This window comes from Amphibalanus amphitrite, unplaced genomic scaffold, assembly GCF_019059575.1.
Source record: "Amphibalanus amphitrite isolate SeventyFive unplaced genomic scaffold, NRLGWU_Aamphi_draft 000585F_arrow, whole genome shotgun sequence".
NCBI lineage: Eukaryota > Metazoa > Arthropoda > Thecostraca > Balanomorpha > Balanidae > Amphibalanus > Amphibalanus amphitrite.
This window is the reverse complement of record NW_024882079.1, coordinates 238,048-264,493: the sequence shown is the minus strand read 5'-3', so window position 1 is coordinate 264,493 and position 26,446 is coordinate 238,048. Positions and strand designations below refer to the sequence as shown.

General features: G+C 53.8%; 1 protein-coding gene across 5 annotated transcripts in view; it reads right to left on the bottom strand.

Moving 5' to 3' along the window:
• The window catches only part of LOC122394332 (nuclear hormone receptor FTZ-F1-like), a 67,069-nt gene that overhangs the window by 36,750 nt on the left and 3,873 nt on the right, over window positions 1-26,446 (bottom strand). The gene's annotated exons all lie outside the window — the stretch shown is intronic.

The window sequence follows — 26,446 nt, the reverse complement described above, 5'->3', positions numbered from 1 at the left end:
GAGCGAGATAGTGAGCCCTGCACGTGCAGAAGGGCGAGAGGGTACTTCCAACGGGCTTCTGCAAAGCACCCTTCTAACCGGTCGCTAGCGGTGTGCCAAATTTGAGCGCAATCGGCCCAGCCGTTCCTGAGATCTGGAAGCGGCATTCTGCACGTGCGCACGTGCAAACGGGGTCCAAAATGACTTTTGCACGGCACCCTACTAACCGGTCCCCAACCGTGTACCAAATTTGAGCGCAATCGGCCCAGCCGTTCTCGAGATCTGGAAACGCCCCCTGCACGTGCGCACGTGCAGTAGCACCCTAACCGCAACACATGGGAATGCATTGCCTGGTGGGTGCCTACCTGTATGCCAAGTTTCAGCGAAATCGCCCCAGTAATTACCGAGTTACTGAAATGGGAACAAATTTGGCACCTCTTATTGTTGTATTTTGCACGTGCAGTGGGGGTCACTCACATAGATGAAGAGTATCCGACCTTTGGTAGAAGGGATGCAGCTACCCTATAAAAATGACCGCAAGACAATCGCTCAAGCCGCTGCTGAGATATGGGCCTCTCAAAATCATTACTTTTGCAAAACTGCTTGAACACCCTTGACTTTTCACGTGGCACGTGCCACGGCGGTCACTGAGATGCATCAAAAGTAGTCAATTACGGGGTAGAAGGGATGGGGCTACCCAGCAAAAAAGACCGCAGGCCATTCGGTCCAGCGGTTGCTGAGATATAAGCCTCTCAAAAGCGTTACAGGCCGGGCCGGGCCGGGCCGGGCCGCTCATACTGAGATTTTTCCGTTATATTGAAAAGACTTCGCTTCGCTCGCTGCGCTCGCTCGCTCGTAACAAAGGCGAGAGGTTGTAGTGTCAAGCCAAGCCCCACAAATTTGATTCCTCGAAACTCCCATAGAAGCCAATCGGCAGAAGTCCAAAAACTGGTCTCTTCTGGATCCCATACTGGATCACACAACGGCCGATGACTCACATAATAAAAAATGTCGTAAACGGGCACGCGCACACCGTTTACAGAGGTAGAACAACGTGAGAAATCGTGAGAAATCTCTTGACATCAATAAACCGCTACTGCTCTTCATGCCAAACGCAATCGATGACACAAATAGCTCTTCGGTCAGCACGACCAGATTGCGAAACAGGATTTGAGGATGGATCGGAGAGTCCCTCGATCGCTAATGGTAGAGAATACATAACGAAACAAAGCTAGGAGTCACTAACCCAAGCGGCATTTCCAAGGACATGCCCAAATACAAACATCGGTATAAAAATAGCGCAAACGCATAGGGCACAACCGAAAACTCATAAATTACACTCTGCCATCAGAAAACACAGGCAGATGACCGGTATGTTGCCACTTACTGCGGTATACAGCCTGTAAATTTGCCTCCCTGGGCGTTACCACCAAAACAAGACACAGCGTCTGGGTATGCCTGAATGCGCTTATGAGCGGCATCGGCCTATTATGCGTCATAAAAGCCAAAGTTTCAGGTTTTAGGAGAACCCGACCGAGACAGCCAAGGCCACTGGCGGTGGCAGCGTACACAGACTGCTGACTGCGCGGTAAACACGCCTGTGTTACGGCGTAACCCGTGTTTGCTGTTAACCAACGTCCGGCCGAGCAGGGGGACCCCCTCTGCCAGGACATAATCGAGTCCCCTGACTATCTTTACAATACAGAGCGTTCGCAATGGTTACGTAAGGCATTACTACGACCCCCTCCCCATCCCACCCACGACCGCGATTGCCTCATGACGTAACAACCCTCCATGTGTACGGGTCAGGTCGCGCGTCACATGTGACGACGCTCCGGTGTCGTAACGCGTCACGACGGATGGCGTCCGGCCGTTACGGAGCCGTCACGGCGCGTCACACATGTTACGATCCGCGACACAGCCGTCACAGACGATCCCCTCAGTAAACCTGACGGTCTAACCAATTACTACACGGACGAGACAGCTGCAAATGCTCACCAGGCGTCCCTCTGACCAAAAGTTACACAACACACCAAAACGGGCCATAACAGTTGTGTATTTGGGAGGTGAATAAAACATGGGCATTGGTAAACCGGTCCCGAGTGCATGCACAGTCGTGTTTGTTGCAGACAATGCCTTTCAGCTAGTAGTAGTTGCGACAGTGAAAACGTCGCGGCATTCGTTAACCGATTGAGACGCACTGCACGTGCCGCCAGCACGGTGGGTGTGACGTCACCATCTGAGGATTCAGTTCTACGACGTAAAGGCGGTAACTTCAGGAGTGACAACAACTGCAGTCAAAATCAAAGCATGGCAGTAGGCTAGTCAAACATGCATAAGCTTCGCAATCGTATGGGATCAACCCTTCCATGTCTATTTGAACGAGAGACGATTCAATTTGAGCGCTGGAGCGAAAATGTTTTAAAGTCGATATTTACTGCATCAATAGATGTTCGGTACAAAAAAGGAGTAAACAAAGGTTCCGGGAGAAATTGACTCGATTAAGTGGTGTTTAGCCAAATTCAAACCATCGATGGTCACCAACGCAATGAAGTCCGCATTGCAATCGATGGTACACCTATTTTCTTTATCAGCGTTATTCACTTCGCTTTATCAGATTTTCTATGCACCCAGAAGATAAATCAAACACAAGATGGTCACGGGAGGATATCCTACACCCCCGCACCCACATGCAGCAGAATAATTCAGTAGCTGACTTGTTCAGTAAGTTACCTCGCCGGTAACGTTCAGCAGCCTAGCCTCCGTAAGACGGGAGCTCCACCTCGGGGCGGCAGCGCTGCAACTGACCTGTTGCAGAAGCACCGCGCTCTTGGCAATTTTCTTGAGAAACAATGTCGCGATGACAGATTATATGATTAGCGGATGTGTGCAACATAATATCTCTGAGCATCGGGTGTCGGTGCCCAAGAGGATAAACAATCCGCGTGACGCAAAACTATCACGATTGACAACTCCTTTCTTGCCGCCTAGTTGAGTTTCGACAGCATCTCAACATAACCGAAACTACTGTTTCTAGTAACAAAAAACGAACCGGCAACTATCACCAAAAAAATTGCAGCACAAAGCACCGTTATTTTCTTTATCAGCGTTATCCACTTCGCTGCAAAAACCATGCAACTTCACGGTGCAACTTTTACAACACCTGTCGGCTTGCAGCATGCCGCGTACGTTGTATGCAACCAGCGTTCAACAAGATACGAAAACCGACTGGGAAATACTCAACCCTATCAACGGCACTCTTCCTGGTTTCTCAATTCAACCAGCAACTCAATTTATTTTAATAACGGCAGATACCATGCCACAGAACGTGCACGGCGCGCCGCGAAGAATCAGCGACTCGTAACTTCGAGCAGCGTGAAACAAAGAACACACTCGAGTTGTGTATGAAAGACATTCAATGCACCGTTATGCACCAGGCATCGATGAGCACACACAAGCGGCCGATGTTTGGCGGCCTGAAGGCTGCCGCACGACTGCGGTGATTGCGGAACGATATGAAGCCGGACCAGCCACTGCCATGCATGGAGTGGAGGGGGATGCCCCGCCGGTCCGGACTAGGATATCGTGAACGGAGACGGTCGGCAGGTCCGTCAGGTGTGATCGTCAGGTGTGGCAGTGGTTTCGGAACAGCCAGCAGTCTGGACACTGCCGGTAAGGAGCCCCGGTAATAAGGGGAGCGGGGGCATCCTCGCTCCTCTCATGCACTCATGCACTCGCTCCTCAATGCGGCCGAGACTGGGGTGGGACTCGGAGAAAGGAGAAGCGGAGAGACCGGAGAAGAGAAGTCGTAAGCTTCAATGAAGATCAGGAGCTGAGCAGGAAGCGGGAACGGCAAACGGACGGCGGAGACTGAAAGGCTGAACAGCACAGAGCAAAAAGCGGATATAGTTATGGGAAAGGCGAGTGGGCAGGGAATCGAGGAAGTGGAGATTTAGGGAGCTCCGAGTCCAAGAATAGTGGTGGCGGATTCAGTGGAAGGAGAGCCCATAGTCGGGCGCAGGTAGTCGCTCGAAGTCAACGACCGCCTCACCAGCACGAAGCACTGGCCAAAATAATCGACAGGAAAAATCAGTTCAAATCGCCTCAGCTATGCAAAGCCACGGTGAAAGGCATGGCTTGACCGCGTGCCACTATAGAAGGCATGAGCCACCTGTCTACTGTTGCGATATTTATTTTCATGTAACAAGGGCTTAACTTCAGTTTCAAAACAGCAGCCATCTACATGAAGTGCACGCCAAAACGATCGGTGAAGCATGTTAGCGTGGTATCACAACACTTGCTGCTCGCATTTAAAAACGTTCCTTTTTAATGCAGCTGTTGAATCGGTGTCGAACTGGCGCCTCTCAAGCTGCTCCAGTGACCTAAAATGCAGAGTTCCGTTTACGTTTCCAGCGTGGCAATAAACAGAGCAGTTCCAGGACCTTCTGATCAGTCAATCCTTCGTAGCACTTATATAATAAACATAATTCAATATACACAATACACATTCATGGGTTCATTAACATTGCAAACGTTAAATTAAAACCGTTTAGTGCCTACCAACTCAGCTATTTGCACCATGCTTTTATTCCTTTAAGTATAAGAATACAAATATAACCTATAAATCAAAATTCTAACCAAACTTTCTGATGTCCACTAAGTAAGTTCGGCACAACAAATTAACTTAGCGATTGCATCACACATGTATCCTAGCGCGGGGTTTATTTTCATGCCACCGTGACACAGTCCGGCCCCTGAGCCGGTCACGTCACCGCCCTCGCTCCCACCGTGTTGGAGGGGAGTAGAGAGGGGGACAGTGACCTGGGTCACAGCCCGGCCACTGACCCGCCGTCCCACCGAGAGAAAGGTGCGCAGGCTGCGTACCACACCGAGACGAGTGTGTATTTATAGCCGGAGAACGGGCCGGCGGTCCCGGGCATCGTCCTGCCGCACGACCAAAATAAATACGAAAGTGTTCGGCCGGGCGCTGAGGCGACTTTCACCGACCGGTCAACGCCACCCGTGCGATCACAACAGGACGACACGCACACGCACAGGGCCGGCGGCCGAGACGGAGCTGCGATCCCCGGCCGGCCCCCGGCTCCGCCGACGGCGCCGCCACCAAACACCACAGTTAATCACGCGGAATTGGTCCACCACTCGGCCGCTCAATTGGATAACGAGACGGAACAATGTGCCGACGCCATGGACGGGCGAGGGGGCGCGGCACGGCCCGGGGCGCCGCTCACAGCCGCCCGGCACGGGCCGCACGTGCGGCGGGACAGGGGACACGTGCGGAGGGGATGAGGCCGTGACGGGGACGGGATGGGACACGAGGCCCATAACGGACTCGGGCACGCGCCATGGGGACGACAGGCACGTGCCCAGAAAATTAGGCAGGTGCACGGAGGGACGGGTTGAACGCCCCCATAAGTGGTGACATTTTGCAGTTCCATGTAGTTCAGCTTCTGGTGGGTCATGGCGGCGGGCGTCAGGCCGGAAAAGGGGGAGGGAGAGAGAGAGAGAGAGAGAGAGAGAGAGAGAGAGAGAGAGAGAGAGAGAGAGAGAGAGAGAGAGAGAGAGAGAGAGAGAGAGAGAGAGAGAGAGAGAGAGAGAGAGAGAGAGAGAGAGAAAAAGAGAGGGAGGTACGAGCCGCCGAACCAGTCCCGACAACCGACATGTTATTATTTATGTCGCGGTGTCGTCAGCGACCTGAATACATCTGCGTCAGATCCGTTTTTTAACCCGGATGTTTTAGGAAACCACGACCGAAGAACACAGCTCAGGCCAAAGGTCGCAAATGGCTTGAGTTTGAGAAACTGGCAACGCTCTCCAAGACTGAAAGGAAGCTTCATCAACAGTCAGCAGAACACGGCAGCTCACTTACCAAACCTGCAGAAGAAACTGTATGCGGCCTCCACCGATGGCTGCCGTAAAACAATGATTGGCAATCCGTCAGCGTCGCGGAGCTGTCGTCCACGACGAATATTAGGGTTTTTACCCGGTATAACTTTGATGTCAAGGCATCTTAGAAGAGTGGTCTTGGCATAGGTACCCGTCACATGTGTTGGTGTTTCTGGGGCTTGAAGCCACAAAACATATAGGAAATATCAGATGAAAAATGGTTGACTAGTTTGGTCATCGCGGAATAAAGCTGTGAGATCATGCGACACTTCGTACGAAGTGTCGTATGATCTCCCAACATCCTCTCATCAACAACATCTCCCCACCTACCTACGTAGGTGGGAGATGTTGGACTCGATACAACAGTGCTACTACAGAATGGCGTTCCTCCTCGCAAAAGTCACCACTTGACTGGCATGACAAACTGTCGTTTATCAAGCACGTTCAGCGACGTGGTCTGTCCAGTTTGTCTTCACACCCACAGCAGACACGCTAAATTGCGTGATAAGCAACAGGACCTATGATTCCAGTCATCTGGCGGTCTGTGGGGAATGGTGTATTAGGCGGTAGTGACTTTTCTTTCAATTACCGTGTCCACCCCTGTTTTGGCCAGCACTGGTCAAGAAGGCATGCCCACCTGACCGTTGTCTATGTACAGGTACATACAGGCGGCAGGTCGAACAGGCTTCCATTGATTGGCCATCAGGTCTGCACGCTTGGGCGTATGCCAGTTCGCTACTGAAAATAATCGGTACTTTGACAGGCTCGGTCTTTCCACGCGGCTCGAATCAGGTCAAGTCAGGTCAGGTCGCGTAAACGCTCGGCTCAGATCAGATAATCAAGGAGCCACTCCATGCTACTCATCTCAAGGTCCAGCAAAGGCTGGCTGACAAGGAGATGACCAGCTGGTGAAGCGACAAAGATCAGCATGCAATGAAATAACGACCGAGTTGCGGGATATCCCGTCTGCAGGCCCCAGAACTAAATGGTAGAACTAAAGGACGCAGCTCCGGACACCGTCATGAAGTTGGTATGACTATTATCTGCACCGACTGTATTCATTCAGCAGTGTTCGTCTCTATTCTCTGACCACGGTAACCAGTCTACCATGACAGCACAGCAGCAATTGGCACTAGGCACTAGGTCTTAGCAGTTCCATATTCTTCAAACCAAATAACCTCCACAGCATGAACCCAGAACAGGGAAACCGCCATCCAGGAAGGAAGGTTGGATTATTCAACGCCAGTATACAAAGTCACGCTCATTAACATTTTGTTCTCACGACAGACCGGCGCGGCGCTCGAACTTGTTCGATGCAGCGGCCGTGCATTATGGAAGCTCCGTGGGCCGCTGACGTCTGGCCCTCAGCGCGCGTGCAGGGCACACCTTAGTGGCAGACAGTGACACAGCGGTTTCTGCAGTTGTAAAATGGAACAGGTATGTGTGTACTCACATGGCCTACTCTGCAATGACGGCCACGCAATAGCAGAGCTACGTTACGAAACTCACTGCACCAGAAACCTCTCCATTTGCAGCTGTGATTACATCCAGCCGGGTAAGCCGAACCGGTCCGCTGTTATAAATTTGGCCCACCTTCGATAGGCGATGATCATTCCATTAGGGGCGCCGTATTTGTTTATCCTCGATTTACGCAATGGCGGTGTCAGGCCATCCTCAGCGGCCGGCCGTGCCAGCGTCCTCAATCCCAGGTCTGGTGCGGGCCGATCGGACCGCTCATTTCGCCACGGTCGTGTCGCAACGCGCCCGCGACGGGCAGCGGCGGCGCGGTGGGACGGGACGGTTGGGCCAGAGTGCATAGCGGTGGCGATGGTCCGCCACCCCGACAGAGTCCCCCAACGGACCTGACCTGGTCCCAGGCGGCCCCTGGGCGTCATGACCCAGTCCCAACGGACCCAACCCCACACAGTCCCAGCGGCCTCAGACCCCAGGGTATCCGACCAATGGGTTCGACTCGTCCCAGTCATGTTCCTGCGCTCCCAAGACACTCTCTGTCACCAGGTCCATCTCCGATTCGCTCTGCGTTCAGTGCGCCTATCTGGAGAAACTCCATCCGCACGTGCGATAGGAACACGAACCCCTCACTCACGGACAAATTGCGATCTGATGGGTGCTCATTCTCCCGCATACCCTCATCCCATTAACTGCTGGTTCTGTCATCAATTCCGAATCCCATCTGCTCCTGAGTCGATTACCGCTCCGATCAGAACTTAGAACTTTTAGTGGTTGGACCGCCCACGAGAAAATTTGCATGTAATACAGCCTTGCCAAAACTCGTTAAGTCGGTATGCTTACATAAAACAGTATCATTCGTTCCAGGTACACAAGTCGACGGCACAGAACTGCACACATAAAAGTAGGTACATGTGAGATATCAGGCGAAAAGAATGGTGCGCCATCAGAGCAATGCATTGTAAACCGGTGCATCACATAACAGCCGAAATGACGGTAGCAAACGAGACACATTATCAAAGAAGCAAGCCGTTGACAATATTTTCCGTCAAATCTCGTAACAATTTATCAAACGATTTATCAAAACTATTGCAACGGAAATCAATGAGATAATAGGTCGCGCTGTTGGCAACCGGTTTAGCCCACTTTCCACCACACGATTGGATTAGGATTTCTCTTTTTATCTGGATTACACGTAGAAAGGACTGTGTTGCTGTAGTCTCTGCAAGCTCAGATTATATCAATCGCTTCCAGATACTTATAAGGTGGTTTCAAACTGTGATGAGAAAGCCCGCTTTGGGGAAACTCGAGCGAAAATTTCTGCGAACTCGTCGGGACGTGCCGAGTTCAGTGCAACTTGCCGACAACATTTTTTGCACTGGACGCTGCTATAGAAAGTTTGCAGCTTCAGTTGGCGTGTGGGTGTGGACTGCGGCGTGCAGCAACTGTCGGCTGGGTCAGACGGAAGTCATGTCCCGTGTCGATTGGGGAGGGGTGCTCCACACTGGTGGGTGCTGGCGCTGAGAGCTGGGACGTAGAGGTCCATCCAACAGCCGCTGGCATCTCGGTCACTGTGCTACTCAGCACCTAAGCAGAGCGGAGTGTGGCTCAGACCTGGAGGTTACGCCGTCTCAAGTCTCAACACCACCAGAGTGCGGTCATTCACTGAACACTTGAACAGGCCGAGGCGGTTGGTCTAACAAGTAACAACACCAGCCTCCCTGGAGAGACAGCATTCCACTCAGTACCACCCAATCATACAGAACCTCCAACGAAAGCGAGCGTGGTCACTCTGACTTGCAAATGAGCACCGTTCAGATCTCAGACCGGCGCGGACTCGGCCCTTACTCTACAGCACGAGGCGGGCCGATCACCAGCCGGTGAATGGACTGGCCGGTGGTAGTGACGGGTGGGGTGAGTTCGTGAGAGAGCGGCCCGCCAGGCCAGCTGAGCGGCGGCCGATCAGCACCGATAGCCTCCGATGGAAGCGCCGCCGACACGCCGGCGGGACCGGCAACCATTCACAGTCACACTCACTGCACGATCGCCCGGGAGTCGTACAGTGGTCTGAAGGGGGCAGTGGCGTTACCGCAGAACGCCTCGGGAACATCTCAGAACGATGCATAGCGTCATAGTGACGCCACATAACGCCAAGCGGACGTCAGCGCAGTTTGGTCAATGTTACCCATGAGCAGTTGAGTTAGCGTCCATTGGCGACCACAAGTTCAGACTGCAAACAACTCATTGTGGGAAGGTGCCACCACAGGAAGGAAGGGAACGATCAACACTGCGGCATCCATGTGAAAAATGGTAAACTGAGTGCAGAACACACAGCTCACCTGTGTTAATTCGTCCGTTTTTGGAAATAGCGCTGAAGCTCACTTCAATCATGGAAAAGTTAGAACGGTTATTGTTCGGTATAGCACCGCCTGTCACAGGACTGAGAAAGGGAAGAAGAAAATACAGGGAAGAGGTAAATCAAACAGGAAAGGACAGGAGTCACAGCGAAATAGCGACAATTCTACAGCGTCTGCGGTCACGTGTCAACGATAAATGATTCCGAGGAGCCAAAGGGTAGCGTGTTTTAAAATCCCGCCGTTGAATAATGCTCCCGTCGACATAATGCCCGCCTACACGTGTCTCACTGGAGGATTATCGAGCGAAGGCATTGGGCAGTGCGACAATACACGACTGTAAACCAAGCCTGGTCGACCATAAGCCATGTCAGATTTAGGTTTCAATCAGCGATGGTACGGAGTTCAATACCACCATTAGTGTGCAGCGCGTATTGAAACAAGTCAATCAATCAGCCTTTATAGATACAGCCAAAGATGACCTAAATCTGTCACACGGATAGCTGTATCCACCACTCGCTTAGTCGGCATTCGGATTGGTGGACGCCCCGGCCCAACGCAGGTGTCTAATACGGCAGGCAGCGGGTCCGGTTCGACAGACGTATACCGGCGGCAGACTGGTCCAGCAGTCCTATACCCGGACTCAGTCCCCGGCTGAGGTATAGGCATGTCGGGGGGGGGGGGGGGGGGGGGGGCAGGTGCCGCCCGCCGGCCGGCTGGCTGGCCCGCGGCGCCCACACTGCGGAAATGCCGGGCACAAAGGCGGCGCCGGCTTCTGGCCATGCTCGACGGGCCATTCGCGGAGGCAGGTGGAGCCCGGCGTCGCTAGACGGCCGGGGGCGGCCCGCAGCGCCACCACCAGCACCAGAGCCGTGGTGCAGTGGTGATTCACACCGCCCACGCGGACGGCGTGGCCCTCATGGTCCACCCTGTCACGGTTGGCGCATGGCGTGCGAGCCCAGGCGATGGCTGACGGCGCCGTACAGGTAAACTACGGAACACCGGAAACGACCCTCAATGGGCGAGCAGGAGAAAAGTTTGGCCCAGGAAAACTCTCAGAGAGCAAAGACAGACCGGACGACCGTCCACTGTCGGCGAGCAAACCACCCAGCAACCGTTCAACGCCTGGAAGCGACATTGAACTTGAAAGTGCCCGTACTCATTTCTGGTAGTCATTCCCAACTACCGAGGAAGTCGTCGACTGAGTGTGTCGCGACCCCGACCCCGACCCCGACCGGAGCAGGGCGGGGCGGGCGTGCTGTCGGGCCCGGCAGTTCCGGCGTGACACACGGAAGTGGCCCGAGCCGCGCCCCGGCCCGGTCAAGGGCGTCGCGTCGGCCGACAACCGTCCCCGCCCCCTGCAACGGGAAGTCAGGCCGGCTGACGTCAGAGATGGGATATCAGAGACGGAACAAGAGAAGGAGACTCAGCGGGAGAGGGAAAGAGTGAGGGACAGATCCGGGGTCTGCCTTACCGAGGGGCATGTCTCGGTATCAACGGCATTTTACACGGAACATCCTTGAAGCCAATGAGAGCCAGGACAGGATGACGCGAGTGAGGGAGAAAGCGGGTTTGAACAAGACGAAAAGGTTGAAAAGATGTGAGCAGCAGGAGCAGTGGAGTCCACTCATAACCTACTGGCGGAATGGAAAAACGGACACGCGCTCTGAGAGAGTTCGGTAGAATAAACCCAGAAATACGTTCAAAGCGGTCACACATAGCATAGCGCCAACAGAGAAAACTGAAAACACGTTTTGGTCAGAAGACTAGGTTAATGCTTTCTAAAAATTTACATACATTCTAAAAATGTATGCAATTGCAATTTGAAGCAATAGCAAATCAAGCTAGATAGAGCTAGATAAAAAATAGCTAAATAAATAATAAAAGCTAAAATAAAGCTAGTCACGCGGATAGAGATAGAGCGTCTTGAAAAGTCAGCATAGCATATCCAGCATGAGAAGGCACAAATCATTACTTGACATAATATCAGTTGGAAAGCACCAGGTAATGATTCACAACTAAAAGTATTTCAGTTAGAGGCGAGGGGAGAGTGATGGAAATACCGAGCGCGGGAGAGAGGGCTGAGTTCAGCGGGAGAGAGTGCGGGCCAGACACCCATGGAGCGCGGGACAGAGGGAGGGAGAGTGTGGCAGCTGCAGTGGCGGGCCGTGTGACTCACACTTGTCAAGGTCACTGTGGTGGCACGACGAGGGAGCGGGACAGAGCGGGGGAGGGTAGAGCGGGGAGCGGGTAGAGTGAAAGGGAGCAGAGTGGAGAGTAGGAGATGGGATATGGGAGGGTTAGGGATAGTGGGAAAATGGAGCACGGGAGAGAGAGAGAGAGAGAGAGAGAGAGAGAGAGAGAGAGAGAGAGAGAGAGAGAGAGAGAGAGAGAGAGAGAGAGAGAGAGAGAGAGAGAGAGAGAGAGAGAGAGAGAGAGAGAGAGAGAGAGAACTGGCAGCTGACGGGCCAGGTGACAGACTGAGGCACTACTGCTCTAGCGCAGTAAGCCCTCTGCTCGAGTTCAAAGAAGTCCTGAATTCAACTTCGACCATAATTCAAAAGATAGTAGGCTGATTCAAGTCCACATTCACTTTCCACTCTTCACATAGCCTAACGCAGCGCAAGATCCTGCACTGCGATAGCTGCACACCATTTATGCGTAGGAGCGCAAAGAAAGGGCTCAGCCGGTTTCACTCCTCGCTCATTCAGTTTGCGATGAATCACAAAAAGCCCCGGCGCCTGATTTCCGGCCTTACGAAGGATTAACTACACCGGTAGAATGGCAGCCAACTAGCCAGTGGCTGGAGTTACCGGAGACCGAAGAGTGCACTTTCCCTCTGAGCCACCGTAGGAGGAGAGAAGTTCCCATCAGTAAGGCCATCCGTTGAGTCCCGGGAGCTGAGGACGTCCTAGCGCACATCCCGATCAGCCCACTTCAGTGGTCACTGGGCAGCAGCCAGTGCCCTGTGAACCAGCAGAGCGACAGCCAGAGCACTGCTGGCCAGCAGCACGCCAGTGCACTTGGTCGAGCTGTTATCCCAGCTCGACCAGTGCAGTGCAGGACTATGCAGGACGACTAGTGCAGGACTGTTATCCCTCAGGCTCAGGTCATCTTGCGCTGTACATACGATTGGGTCCTGACTGGCTCGGCACCTAACTGCGACTGAGACTGGCTCAGATCCTTCATCAGACTGGGATATGGCTCGATCGAAGGCAGCGCAGGAACGATGGGTTGGCGCGTAGGCAATTTACGGAGAAATTCGAGCACGGAGACCTAAGCAATGCATCATCAATCTGACCGAATACATAATCAATCATTTTCATCGCAAGTTAGAGCCGATATGCGTTCAATTCGATTTTCCGACGAAGTTCCCCCCAGAACAGGAATGCTTATCAAAGACCAGAGTAGCGTACTATGCGACTTTTCCTGTTAGGATCGCAGAGATCGGTAGGGGGTTTCCATTTTACCGGCACGACAGACTGGAATTCAGCCGCCGCCTTTTGGGGACGGAACGGTGCAGTTGTGACAGCAGCGTGGAGCTGATACCGCCCATAGCGGAGCGACGGCACCGCCGCGGCGCCCGGAGTAGGCTGTCCTGCCATCTAGCGGCCAGCGCTCGAACTACCAGCCAGCCGACAGCTGAGTTCGGCGGGTCAGCCTACGAGCTCAGGGGGCCGCCGCCGAGCAGAAGCCCGCTCCGATCCACAGAGCCCGGCGTTCCAGTCCAGTAATTGGGGTCCATTTACGTGTATCTATGTGGTTAGAGAGGATTTCAACACCTCAAATGCCATCGGGTTGCATAATCGAATGTAGGCCACGACGCTCGTGCCTCGGCGGCGAGCCCACGCTTCTGACGGCGGGCTGATTCAGCAGCGATCAGTGGTGTCGGGGGCAGGTAAAAACGAGCCCCGATTTAGGCTCCACGCCATGGATAATTGAAAGGTTGTTGTTGAAAGGTGATAATTGAGTTTCAATACTTCTGAAATGATTGAATGTCGAGCGGGGAGCGATGGGTAACATAAAATATGGCAAAATATGTCAAGACATAAAAGATATGAGCGCATTATCAAAAGACATATGTCAAGCTGTGACGGGCTACCCGAAATGTGACAGACTACCCAAATAATATCAGTTTGGCATGTCATATATATCCCGCAAAGCTTGCCAGACGCTGTCCAGGAATACCAGCGCGGACCGGTGAAATCTCGGGCGGAGCATTCCCACGTAGCGCCGACCATGTCCTACACAAACCCCATATCAAACGCTCGAGATGACCAATGGCCGTCTCAGCCGCCATTTCACAGGCCATTAACCCAACGTGCGACTCGCAGGACCATCCGCGCTCCGAGGCACCCCTCTGCCGTCGACTTTCCCCGCCGGCGGCGCTGCCCCGCCGTTCACAATACTCCGATCCCTGGCGGGGTGGAGGGGCGGCAAATTTCGTCGGGCGCTCTAAGTGAGCGGGGCGCCCGGCTCCATTAGCGGCAATGGAGTCAGGCAGGGCGCCCAGGGCGGGATGACGGCACGTCATTAGAGCTGTGACTGATGTGACGGCACGTCCGTCATGCATCCAGTGACGGGCCGTCAGAACGCCCGGCACGGTACGGCACACTGTCCAGAGACCACCCCCACCCTGTCATCCTGCAAAAGGCGACCGACTATCAGCGGGCCCAAGACCCCGTGATGGTATACCCACTCTGGCCCCTACAACTCCAGACAGGCTTCACCTTCGAGCTCGCCGCCTAGCTCCGTGACCTGCAACCCGTGGGCGGCGCTGGGCGGACAGAGCGCACTCTTGGGATCAGCACTCTGACTCAGAGTCTGACTGTTTGACTGTACATACGACTCAATAACACCCCGCCAGTACCCGGCTACGCCACTACGTCGCTACGTCGGTACACCACCGTATACGTGGGAGCGCCGTCGGCCTGCATCGATTCGACCGGCAGGTCTAGTGACCGCGTCACCCAGACTCGGGCCGCGCTGTATTGGGGTCAATCAATAGCCCCGCCGCCGGAGCCCGCGGCTGCGGCGGCGGCGGTGGCGGAGGCGGTAGCCGAGGAGGGCTGAGCCCCTAGGAAACCGGGTCAGCCGGGCATGGGGTCGACAGTAGCACCAGGTGGGTGTCCTGCGGTGGCGCAGCTGGGGCCGGTACGCCACCAGTCACCCGCTGGTGTAGCGCAGTACGCTGCCGATGTGTAGTCTATCGACCGACGCTCCACCGCCACCGCCGCCGCCGCCGCCGCCGCCCGTCCGCCGCAGGATCGACGGTCTGTGACGCCGCAGCAGTTCCGGCCGGTCAGGGACAGCCTGCGTAGTGCGTACCTATACCCTATCCAAGTCCACTCGAGGAGATCAAATCGCACCACAACTGGAGCTGGTCACAGTCAATTATATAACGCGCCCGTCTAGCCCAAGGAAACGCATAAATCCCCTCGGAAGAGGAGGTATTAAAAATCGAGCGGTGCTCCACCAGCAGGTCCAGATCAATGCGGCTTCTGCGACGGTGGCTCCGTTCGGGCGAGGAAGAAGGTAACACGCAGGACTGTCACACAATAAAGACTGCCAGGTTGCCATAGTAATACGGTAACATAACATGTTTTCTGGACAGTGGAAACGAGGTCCGTCCGTCTGAAGCATCAGAATTTCAGGCGACAGGTGCCGATGTGTCACATAACTGAGTTATGGAATATGGAGTCCATGTGACTGCATGTGGGGGTTATCGCGCCACTTGGGAACGGGGTAGGGCCAGGACAGTGGATCCTGAGCGATGCGGTAGGAAAATAGTGGAGAGGGTGTTACATTCCCGCAGTAGAGTTCCAGTGACCGTGTACCTACCCGAGTTCATTACCGGAGTGCGCCGCTGTGGCCATAACGAGAGACACTGCGACGTTCACTGGACCTAGAGCTACAGAAATAGCCAGCCGTTCAGCTCAGCAGCGCATGGACGTGAGCTGCGGCCTTCGGCGCAGATAGATCCCCGCCGTCAGCCATTAGTGGGCGGCTGGGCAGACCACAGAACTCCCTCCATCGACCCGAACTGACACTCCGGTGCACCGACTGTCTAGTGCAAACATGAGGGAATTACCGTGGTCAGCATTTGCCACTTGGGCCAACGGGAACGGATTACACGACGCAGAACGCGGAAAATGACCCGCAACTGGAAAAAAATTCCATTTAGTAGAGCACTTCATGCAATCAGCATGCGAGTGGACCGACTGCGGCTCCCTAATGTTTCACCCCGATTAGAGATCAATCCGGGGTCGCAATGTCGCGGAAAATGCTTTAAATGGGCCACATAAGCCGATTTGATTGGGGGATATTTAGTTGTCAGGTTTGTATGGCGTGACTTTAGTAGGTCAATCCTTCAGACAGGCACGCATACCGTCGAAATTCACCGAAAATGCCGCCTAGCCTGACAACAGTATCCGTGATACAGCAGAAATGACGGAAGGTCCGCGATCAATACCATGCAATAAAACATTTTCTATGACCAGTTCAGGCGGTCAGCTAAATGATCTGCGTATTCACTTTCGGAAATTGAGCACAACTAGGTCAGTTGCATTCTTGGCATGACTTGTGTTTACATCAGGAATGTCTATTACGTATCGACTGCATGCATGCAATTTAGCTCGACCCACATGTATCCATTGATACATGAATGTATTGATAAATGAATGTACAGTTCAGCTCACATACACACCCAGCCATCATACGCTGCTCCGCTGGGCCACCAGGCGGACATAAGATGCCGCCATCTAACCATACGTTGCAGCACAGCGCTCCGTAAAATTCAGCTCGTCCATGTCACAATCTCCCCATCTACCACCAAAAATAGGTCAGCCAGCACCTACGGCGGTTTTTTGGCCGCTCTGCAGACCACGTGGGTCCGTGTTTTGGTCCGTTGTTGGACAGGCACTGGCGCCCGGGGGTTGGGGACAGGGGGCGCCGCTGGTCCACTCTGCTCGGTCGGTCGGTCGGACGGACGCGGAAACAGCGCCAGTCGTTGCACGGGCGGCAGCAGCGGCGGCATGTTTTGCCGGCCGGCGGATCTGGGTCATGGCCGTCCGGCAGCCAGCCCAACACGGAAGCAACCCGGCGGGACGGATGGAGGGCCCAATGTCCAGTGTCCACTCCTCTTGGTCACTATGAGGCACCGCTGGTCTCTGCTGGGACGCAGCCATATACAGAATCGGAGCGACACAGCCCATACCCAACGACCCGCACACGGGGGTCGCGAGTTATACATGTTGCACAATGTACTAGTTTGATAACTAAACATATGCGGAAAATGACTAAAAATAACAGTTACTTCAAAGAGGCAGACAGACCCAGGACATCGGTATATTTACCAACGATAACGACTAAACGAATCGATCGATTCACTACACAGTTTTGCTTCTTTCTCAATGATGAGTATCATCCACCGAGTTGCCAGCTCTGGCATATTGTCCCGCGAGCCACGACACAATGCCTGACCGACAGTTGGACTCCGGGAACTGGAGTCGTGAGTCGGGTATTACCGAGGTGCGACTGTGAAAGTGAATTGCTGTACCATAACTCTCAGGTCACGCAGCTTGGTGTAATCGGTGCCAGGTTCCCTCGTTCACAAGAGGAGCTCTGGGGAGCCGCTCAGTCTATAATGACTATGCATTATGATAGCCAGCCGGCCGTCTCACATCGGCCATCGCTCTGCCAGACTTGAGTGATCGATACGAGAGCGCGAAAGCCGACCACTAAGAGTCAGTCGAGACTGGGAACGTTCAGAACTAGAACAAAGGTGAATCTTCGTCAAATTTCCATACATGCGTGCCTCTCTCGACACCACAAGGCATCCCGAGAGATGCCCCTTTCCGGGCGGATCCCAATGACCCATCAAGCACAGTGCCGACGCCGTGAGGAAGTGTCCCGACTCGCTCTCTCCAAGGTCCTCCCTTTCTCTCCCCGAAGTGCCACCCCTCTCGCTCCCCTGCAGTAGCCTTGACTGATAAGGGGTCCTCTCATCCTGCAAAAATGAACGGGGATGGATTGTGCAGGACGGAGGGACCAGGACGGACGAATCGGGTGGGGTGACTGTCTCCCTTCTTGAACAAACTGATGGAAAAGAGCCGGTTACGGATGGGGATGGTGGCATCCTCTCTTCTGGAGCGGTAAGGGGAGGATAAACCAGGACGAAGGGACCGAGTGAATAAGATGACATCCTCTCACACAACACGCCTCTCACACGATGACAGCCTTTCACACGGTTAGCCAGTCATCAGGTGGGCACGTGACGCTCGATAAAAACGGAACGCTGATAGGACGGTGGTCGTTTTTGTGCCGGGGGTACTGCGTGAATGGACGACGCTGTATCGATGACGAGGACCATACCGAGAAGGCTGCAGAAGCGACAAACACGCCTGCCTGTTGAGGAGCCATCGCAAAAAAGTTGAGAAGCCGGATGGCGTGTCGGACATCACGTTGAATAAGCGCATGGCATGCTGATGCCGCCGAGCATCTCAACTAATCCTTCCGAGCATTAGCATAGATGAAGTTTTCGTAACATAACAGGAAGTGATTCGCAAATGTTGAGGCTCCCATACCGCATAGCAATTAAGGAGCGCGCACTGGAATGACTAATAATCATTCCAATCGAATTACATTGAACAATTAATTGTATGTCACGGGTGAACTTTCTATTCTACAATAATCTTTCAGCTAGACCCAGTTTCACTCAAGCGAGGCCCCACCGTCGCTGCACCATAAGCGGAATCCGCGAGGACATTTCCTGTACCGGCGCCAGAATTCACACCGTCCGTACACGTCCGTTAATCCAAATCTCACAGCGGCACCGTTCGTTGCACAACGCTGCACTATCGCAGACATGACAGCTCTATTCAGGATGGTGACGAGTTTCAGAGTGTCACTTCCTGCAGTTGCACCATCCAGTGAGCGTGATCAACGCCCGGCGAGGGGCTGTGAGCTTCAGCACACTCTGACGCATCTGCCGGCTCGACGAGAAAAGATCCACATTGTTAGATTATGAGACAGCGGTATTTCGCACGTCGAAAAGCCGACGCAGGTCCCCGCATAAATGTTTGGCATTTTCGCTCTGTCACCAGGCCGGAGACGATACTAATCATGGAAACCACGGCCGGTCGACCGTCATTCCGCCTATCTGATTCACCGGATAATACCGCTCACGCCAGGAGATACAGGTAAAACCCGGTCAGAAATCAGACCGCCGCGTAAAAGCGCTTCATCGGCCACAAAGGCTGGTCGGTCGAGCAACCAAATCGATAGTTTTATTGCGTTTCCATAGTCTACTTGTGGCAATCGGTCGGTCCCTGTTGTTGCAAGCCAACTAGTTACAAGTTTGTATCTGAATGAAAATATCTGATCATTCACGACGGTTTTAAATATTTGTTGAAGACAAGTTTAAAAATGTTCAAACCCTCCATTCGAAATTCATCCAATGTTAGAGCAGCAGTTTGCAACCACAATCTGGGATCTCTTTCCCACAATCCACATAAGAAATTCAGTCTCATGAAACGAATATAATGGACAACAAAATACAAATTGAACAGTTTACGCGTTTCCACTTTAGATTGGATTCATTAGGGGAAGTTGGGGCAATGCCGGAGTTGGGGCAAAGCCGAAATTCGAGATATTTCGAAAACCGTAAGACATGGATGCCACCTGTCAGTGATGCTCTGAAGCTTAAGTGACTACAATTATCGCATGTTTGTTACGAGTCGTCATTCGGAATACTTCGGCTGTGAGGGCGCCAAGAGCGTTTTCAAGGTACGTTTCCCTTGTACTACATGCGCCTTTGAAGCTGCATTTCTTACTCATTATGCTACCGTTTGTCTGGCCAATTCGGTCAAATAATCTTTAGCATGTCTTTGCATAAGTGTGCTGCCTATTTGAAATTTATACAGCACGTTGAAAAGTTATGGGCCTGCAAATGAAAGTATGGCAGGCTGGGGTAATGCCGAAAACGTGCGATTACGCACGTGTTAAAAGCACGCTACGTGGACTTTACTGCTGTAGAATAGCAACGCGTATTTTTAGTCACACAAATTACACTTTCAACCGACACAACGGCCTGTTACCTATAAGGAATGATTTACCTGGCATGTTCTTATTATATCACACAATTATAACTTCCAGTGTGCACCGCGTCCTCAAGCTCTTAACACGCGTGTCAGCTTTGATCAATTCTGGATAAAGTTTGAGATAAAATGGCAAAACATCAATGTCGGCATTCCCCGTAGATCATTTCTCCCATTTTCGGCTTTCCCCGCAGTCCGGGGCAACGCCGAAAAAGTCACTTCTTTGATATTTTTAGTTTGTGCGCTTAACGGTATGCGAATTCATCAAATGCGCCTGGTATGTTTGAAAGGCAAAAGACTGGCCTCTCGAATGACGCCAACAAGAATAGCTTATGTTGTCTACCTTGCGTGCTACGGGCGTCAGAAAAAAAGTCTTCGGCGTTCCCCCAACTTCCCCTATTGACAGCAACCGCCTTCAGCGGTGACAATTCGTTTGCCCTCCCCGCCCGCTCAAATGGGCTGATCGTCGTAATCGTGGCCCGGGTGCGCGGACACTGCGGCACAGCATACCTTCAGGCGCACGCCAGCAGTGCCATCTAGGGACAAGGAATTACGAGCTACCAGCCAGAGTGAGCTACGCCTTACAACAGTAACGGTTCACGAACGCAGGTCGCAGGACTACTTAGTTATGACTTATTCTTGGTAGACTTTGGAACAGAGATCAGACGGTCAATGCTCGTATCCATTTGACTATTTATGATTTGTCTAGTCCCTAGCACAGCGGCTGGCGTTCGACATTTCATCGATACCCCACAATGCTGTACTGCGGTCGGAACAGCGAGTGACCGGAGCCAGGCCGAACCGGAGCGGAGCTGAGCAGACCCCAGCAGCGGCTCGGCACGAGTACTCGGCGTGGCCCCGACCCACACCGGGGCCGCACTCATGCACGGCGGTCCAAACTGCTGCCAAAATGGCTGCCCGCCGGCCACGGGCAGGGCTCAGTCACGATCGGGCTCATAGGTCGGCACGGCACGGAGCTCGGAACAGGCGGCGAGCAAGACAGCGGCGACTGCTACTGCCGCACCTGGCCTGGACTCATACTTATGGGGAGAGGAACAGCCCGGACAGGGCTGTTGAAGTAGCCAGTACCGGTAAGACATTCCAGTCTTAGACACTGCTACTGATGAAATTATAATATCACATCACGGACCAACATGTTCAAGACGATATGGCCCGTCGTCACATCTGCTGCACCTATTTACAACCGATTGAACCGTAGTAAACCGATTGCGATCCAGCTCTAACACTTAATTAAATATGCAGGCTCCGCCCAGCCTGACCTGACCCCACCCGACCCGACTTGGCTCGGCCCCTCTGAACCCGACCCGACTTGGCTCGGCCCCTCTGAACCCGACCCGACTTGGCCCGGCCCCTCTGAACCCGACCCAACCTGGCCCGGCCCCTCTGAACCCGACCCGACTTGGCCCGGCCCCTCTGAACCCGACCCAACCTGGCCCGGCCCCTCACAGCCTGACCCGCCCGACCCCACCCGCCCCGGCCCGGCCCGACTCGAGTGGCAGCACGACCTGGTTACCAGGCGTTCGAAAACGAAAGGTCTGGCCGCACCGCGCTCCGAGCGCCGCTCACTTTCACTCACCGGGCCGGTCAGCCGAGCGGCGCCGAGCCTGAGGCGGTAAAAAGCGGCCCCAAGTGCAGTGTGTCAAGGCCAGGCCGGCCTGGTTAGTGGGTCAGACAGCCAGCCGGCCAGCTCGGCAAACAGGCGCTGACGTCACGCCGGGGGCTGCGCCAGCTCAGCGCGCCGTCAGCGGCGGGGTATAGGGTGAACGGCGCGGCCCCACGGGGCCTACGCTGGGGGCCTGATTCGTCCACCCACCCAGTGTTGCAGACGGGGATTGCAGTGCAGAGTTGAGAGTTCTATTACGCCGCCGATATATCGGGCCATTCATCAGTCTGGCGCGGTTGGGCCGACACGGAGAGGGGCCGGTCTGCCCGTCACTCCACCCCGTGTGTGCAGCCGCACACGGCCCGGCCATCAATCGGCACGGGCTCTGTGGGTCTGTAGTCTATAGCCGTGCCGGCCCATCGCCTCTGCACCGCAGCCGCAGCCGCCGTGCTCATGACATCGCGTGATGGGCCAGTGCCCAGCCCAGCCGGCCCAGTCCTAATCCACGGCCGACAGGCGGCTCCCAAACAGAGACTCCGGCCGCTGCCGCTGCAGACTGGGCCGTGCTGATTACTGGGCACCTACGCCACACTGCACTGAGCAGTGGAAGCCGACCGGAGAGTGGCTGAATTTCCAGCGTCGTGACGGATACAAATTATCGATAGATTACTCTGTTACATAACTGTACGGCTGTACGCACACCTGAGAGTTGCGACACAGCTTACGCCGATTGGCGATGATAAAGGACTTATGCAAAGGACGTGGTTGGTTGCGGTGACTCAGAGTATAATGGGCCTGCAATGGGCCATCTTTGGGCGTCCCGCTGACCTCAATATGGCCGACCATAGCGGGCTGACCCGGCCCCCGCGTCTGTACCTGACACCATTAGAGGGTTATGCAACCCACGGATACCATCGGCCGTTTTCCTCCAGTTCTGGGAAAACTATTGCATAAAGCATGCATTTACTTGAAACCCAAATTAGCTATTTAGTGTGGAGAAAGGTGAGATAAGAAGAAACGGCTGTCCATTTCTATTGAATTCTATGAGCAGTAGCACCCATACTGTTAAGACAAAAATAACAAAGGAATAGGAATATAATGTTACACTTTTCATAAAAAAGATCATGTGATGCAATCTACACGATTTTCGATAGAGCTATCGGTACTTGGAAATAAGTATTGTTCTTCGTACCAACAAGAACTGAAGGAGTATGCACGCTCAGGCTTGGTTACCTTCCCGGCCGGATACCGCAATGTCCGTGTTTTTACCCCCAGCTGGGGAGCTGCAGGGCGCAGACAAATGACAGTGACATCTGTGATACCTGACAGTGGCAGCAGTCGTGTCGATCCGCGACAGTCGATTTGCGCAACCAGCTTTCAGAGAGCCTACTGCTTGGCAAAACGGGTGAAATATCGGGCTGCATCAGACGCGGACGATTTTTCACGAGATATGCCTTTGACCACGTCTTTTGCTGTGAAGAGAGCGGTGTCCGGTCCCGTCACACACCTGTCCTATGAGCGTTTTCTAGGCCCACGCCAGTAATACCCCTTAGGCGGTTCCTCCGGGCCCACGCCGGGACAGTCGCCCTCCGTGACGCAACGAACGCTGCAGGCCGAGAGACCATCGCCGAGCAGCCGGGAGCGCAGTCTCCCCGGGCGCCTGACGAAACCCCGGCACCTCGGCTCTCCTCCGCACCGCTCTGACGTCATCACCCACCCCCCACGGCAGAGGCGGGGGGGAGGGGGGCGGTCTGCAACCGAGCCGCCCGCTCAGCCGCCGCTCAACACCCCAAGAAAGAGAAAGTGGCGACGGCGGGCTGGCGCCTGGCGGCGAGCGGCGCTGCGAGACGACGGCGCTCGGCGGGAACGGAGACCGAGCTGGTCACGCCGGGTCAGGGGTGACGTCACTATCGTGTGAGTGTGACGTCACACCAACAGGAGACCACCTGTCGGCGGCTGGCTTAGTAGGTGTCGGGTGAAGGCACGATTGACGGCAAATCTGAGCCACTGCGATGTGCCACTGCCAATTGGGCCAAACTATGCCGAACAGCCCGTCAGAGATCGTCAGACACAGGCTGGTCCGAGACAGGCACTGTAAGCGAAGATGTTCGCTTGTGTGCGCTGTGCAGGTCAGCAGAGGCCTGCAAATGAGCTCATAAGCTGCCTTGTCTAAGGCATTTTATGCAGCCTCGCTCAAGGCGGCAACAGAGACATCCTTGAACGGGGATTCGAAAAGATTTTGTCCCAATGTCTCCAGGCCAGGACGCACCACCACGGCGCAGCTGCTTCTTTGCGATGCGAACATGAAGCATCACACAGACCACACAGCTTGTCTGAATAAATCGCCAAAGATCCATCCCGGTAAACAGGTAACAGCAAAACACTTAGGGTCGGGTCAAACAAACTTCGTCTTGACAGTCTTGATGAAGATCTTCAAGAGCCCAGCAGTTTGTCTTTTCATTAATTTCCCATAGCCTCTAGTATTGCGTGTAACTTTGTCATTTGCTACAGCCAGGCAGCCAAGTGTGACGTTTGTCCCAGGTGGATATTCTACCACATGGAGCTCAGCGAGCACCGACCGTGCATGCACATCGGTTCATTGAGAGCTGCAAGCCCTGCCCAATCCCCAGGGGATTACAAGGCGCACGGCTAGAGGGAGGGATGGGAGGTCACGAAGCTGAGCCCCTGTGTTCATTCACATTCGGCCTGTGTGGATCTTGCACTCCCAACTGGGGGGGGGGATGAGAAGCGAGAGCCAACTGCGTCACGAAGCTGCGGCGCGGGGAAGAGGGGAGGGGAGAGGAGGGGCACGACGCCGGCCCGGGGTGTCTGCGCCGACCCAGATACCCTCCCCTCCCCCGCCCTCCAGCCCCCTGACCCAGTGCCGTGCGCCATCAAAAATAAACCCCGACCCCCTCCTCCCCACTGGAGCGCCCAGACACTCACACACACCAGGACAGACACACGGAGGAAGCTGACGCATCCCTCGCTGCCAGAACCGTGAAACAGCCGCTCCAGGACAGCCGGTCAGTCACCAGATGTGCGTGAATGATAACGCACACGCACGTGTCAGCGACAGTAACGACAGCTTCCCTGACATCGGCACCTCCTGGTGACAGAAGTGATAGTACGCCCCCGTAACAGGACGGCGCGACCGGACGGCGGCTGTCAAACCACGACAGGAAATTACCTGTTCATCCAGCGGGACTGTGATGGGGGCGATTTTCCGGGCACGGAGTCCAGCACCGGCGTGTGGTGTGGCTCAAGACACCACAGAGTGCGACCTACGAACCATGCCGTCTATGCGAGTCAGATGGTCCCATTGGCAGTCAATGGGATAGAGCATGTGACCAGTGGGATTTGGTGTACGATTACACCAGTACACATTCCATACGATTACACCAGTGACCGGACATTCCAGAGTAAGGCCGCTAGCAAAAATAACAGCAACTAACTCAATAGCACGTCGGTCTTATCATTTTTAGCATACAGCGGACGCTAAGAATACAGCATATAGCCCGCTCCACTTTGATCTGAGACAATATAGCACTGGAAGAGCTCACAGCGGCGCCACGCCGCTTTCAGGAAGTGCATCGAAGGCCAGAGAACGAGCAGGCCTTCCCCAGCCAGCTCATCTGTGGCACAACATATCCCGCATTGCGTTGTAGGGTGCGCCGCGCGAGCCGCGTGCATCGCCGCGGGGGCTGCACGCTGGCGTCAAGGGCAGTCGAGATGCGTAAAAAGCTGTTTACCGAATCACACGGGCTCGCCACGCCGCGCCGGCCGGCGAGCAACTGCACAACAAAGAGCCGCGCGGAGTACAGAGCCGGCAACGGACGACGACTGCGGGTCGGTTCGCTAACTCAAGCACCGGTATATACCGAGGTGAGAGTCGCTCATCTCCCAGACAGCATACAAAGGGGAGCAGAGTCGCTGACCAGGCTCTCGACGGCCGAGCGATAATTGTGAAAATTCCCGGCTATCATTCTGTCACATAAAGACATTCCTGCGAGCTGCACCACATTCCTTGCTATAAAAGTTTCAGCGTTTATTACATCACTAGATGATAGGCAGGCGCACAACTGAGAAATTATTTTGGACGGTATTCTCACCGACTGAGTAAACGCAAATATTTTTGGAAAATGTTTAACAAAGAATTGCTTCATTGCCTGACCAAAGCAGCAAAGACGTTTCGAGAATGGCAGGCTGCAATAACAGCCACAAAAGGCTGCATACCGAGCCAACAATCATGCCACAATAACAAATGCCTGGAGACTTTCGCTAGCATGCACCTGATGGACCATCCCTGTTTCTGCGAACTCGCTAATTCGCGTGAAGAGACATCGTGTAGGTCGTACTATATACGGTCCGGTTGTATCGCGTCACATGGCTGGTCTACTGATAGGTAGGGCTCTAGTCGTGCTCTAAAGACACTGGTGAAGGCACAACTCTGAAGGCACACAGGTGACTGTGACAAAGCAGCGGTCTGGGGCACGGTCGCCTTCCTACCAGGACTGGTATGATGTTCAGACAGGGGACCGGCAGGGCGGGGAGCGACACCGCGACAGGGTTATATAACTATGTTGGAAGGTAGGTAACAAGAATGCATCGGCTTTGCTAAGTGCAATGCAGATGCTTGATAGCCTGAACCTCTTACACGGCTTTAAGTGTAGCAGGTGGAGCATTTAAAAGGAAAAGAAGAAAAAACAAATAGCACAGCGTAAGAGGCAACACTGAAGCTTGGGGTATGCCTTGTGATGACTATCATAAAAATGAAAAATATATTAAAATATAATATAATATAAATATCATATCATAATGAATATGGCATAATAGAAAGAGTATAAATATAAAAAATAATACGGACTATCTTTGTTCGTTTTTCATAATCATCAACTTTTTGTGCATTCCAAAAATATCATTGATCCCACCATCGCAGTGTCCTACAGGCTAATACTAAAGCCACACGCTCTCCTCTAACGGCGACAGCATTCGTAAAGCTCTGCACTGTCAGTCTG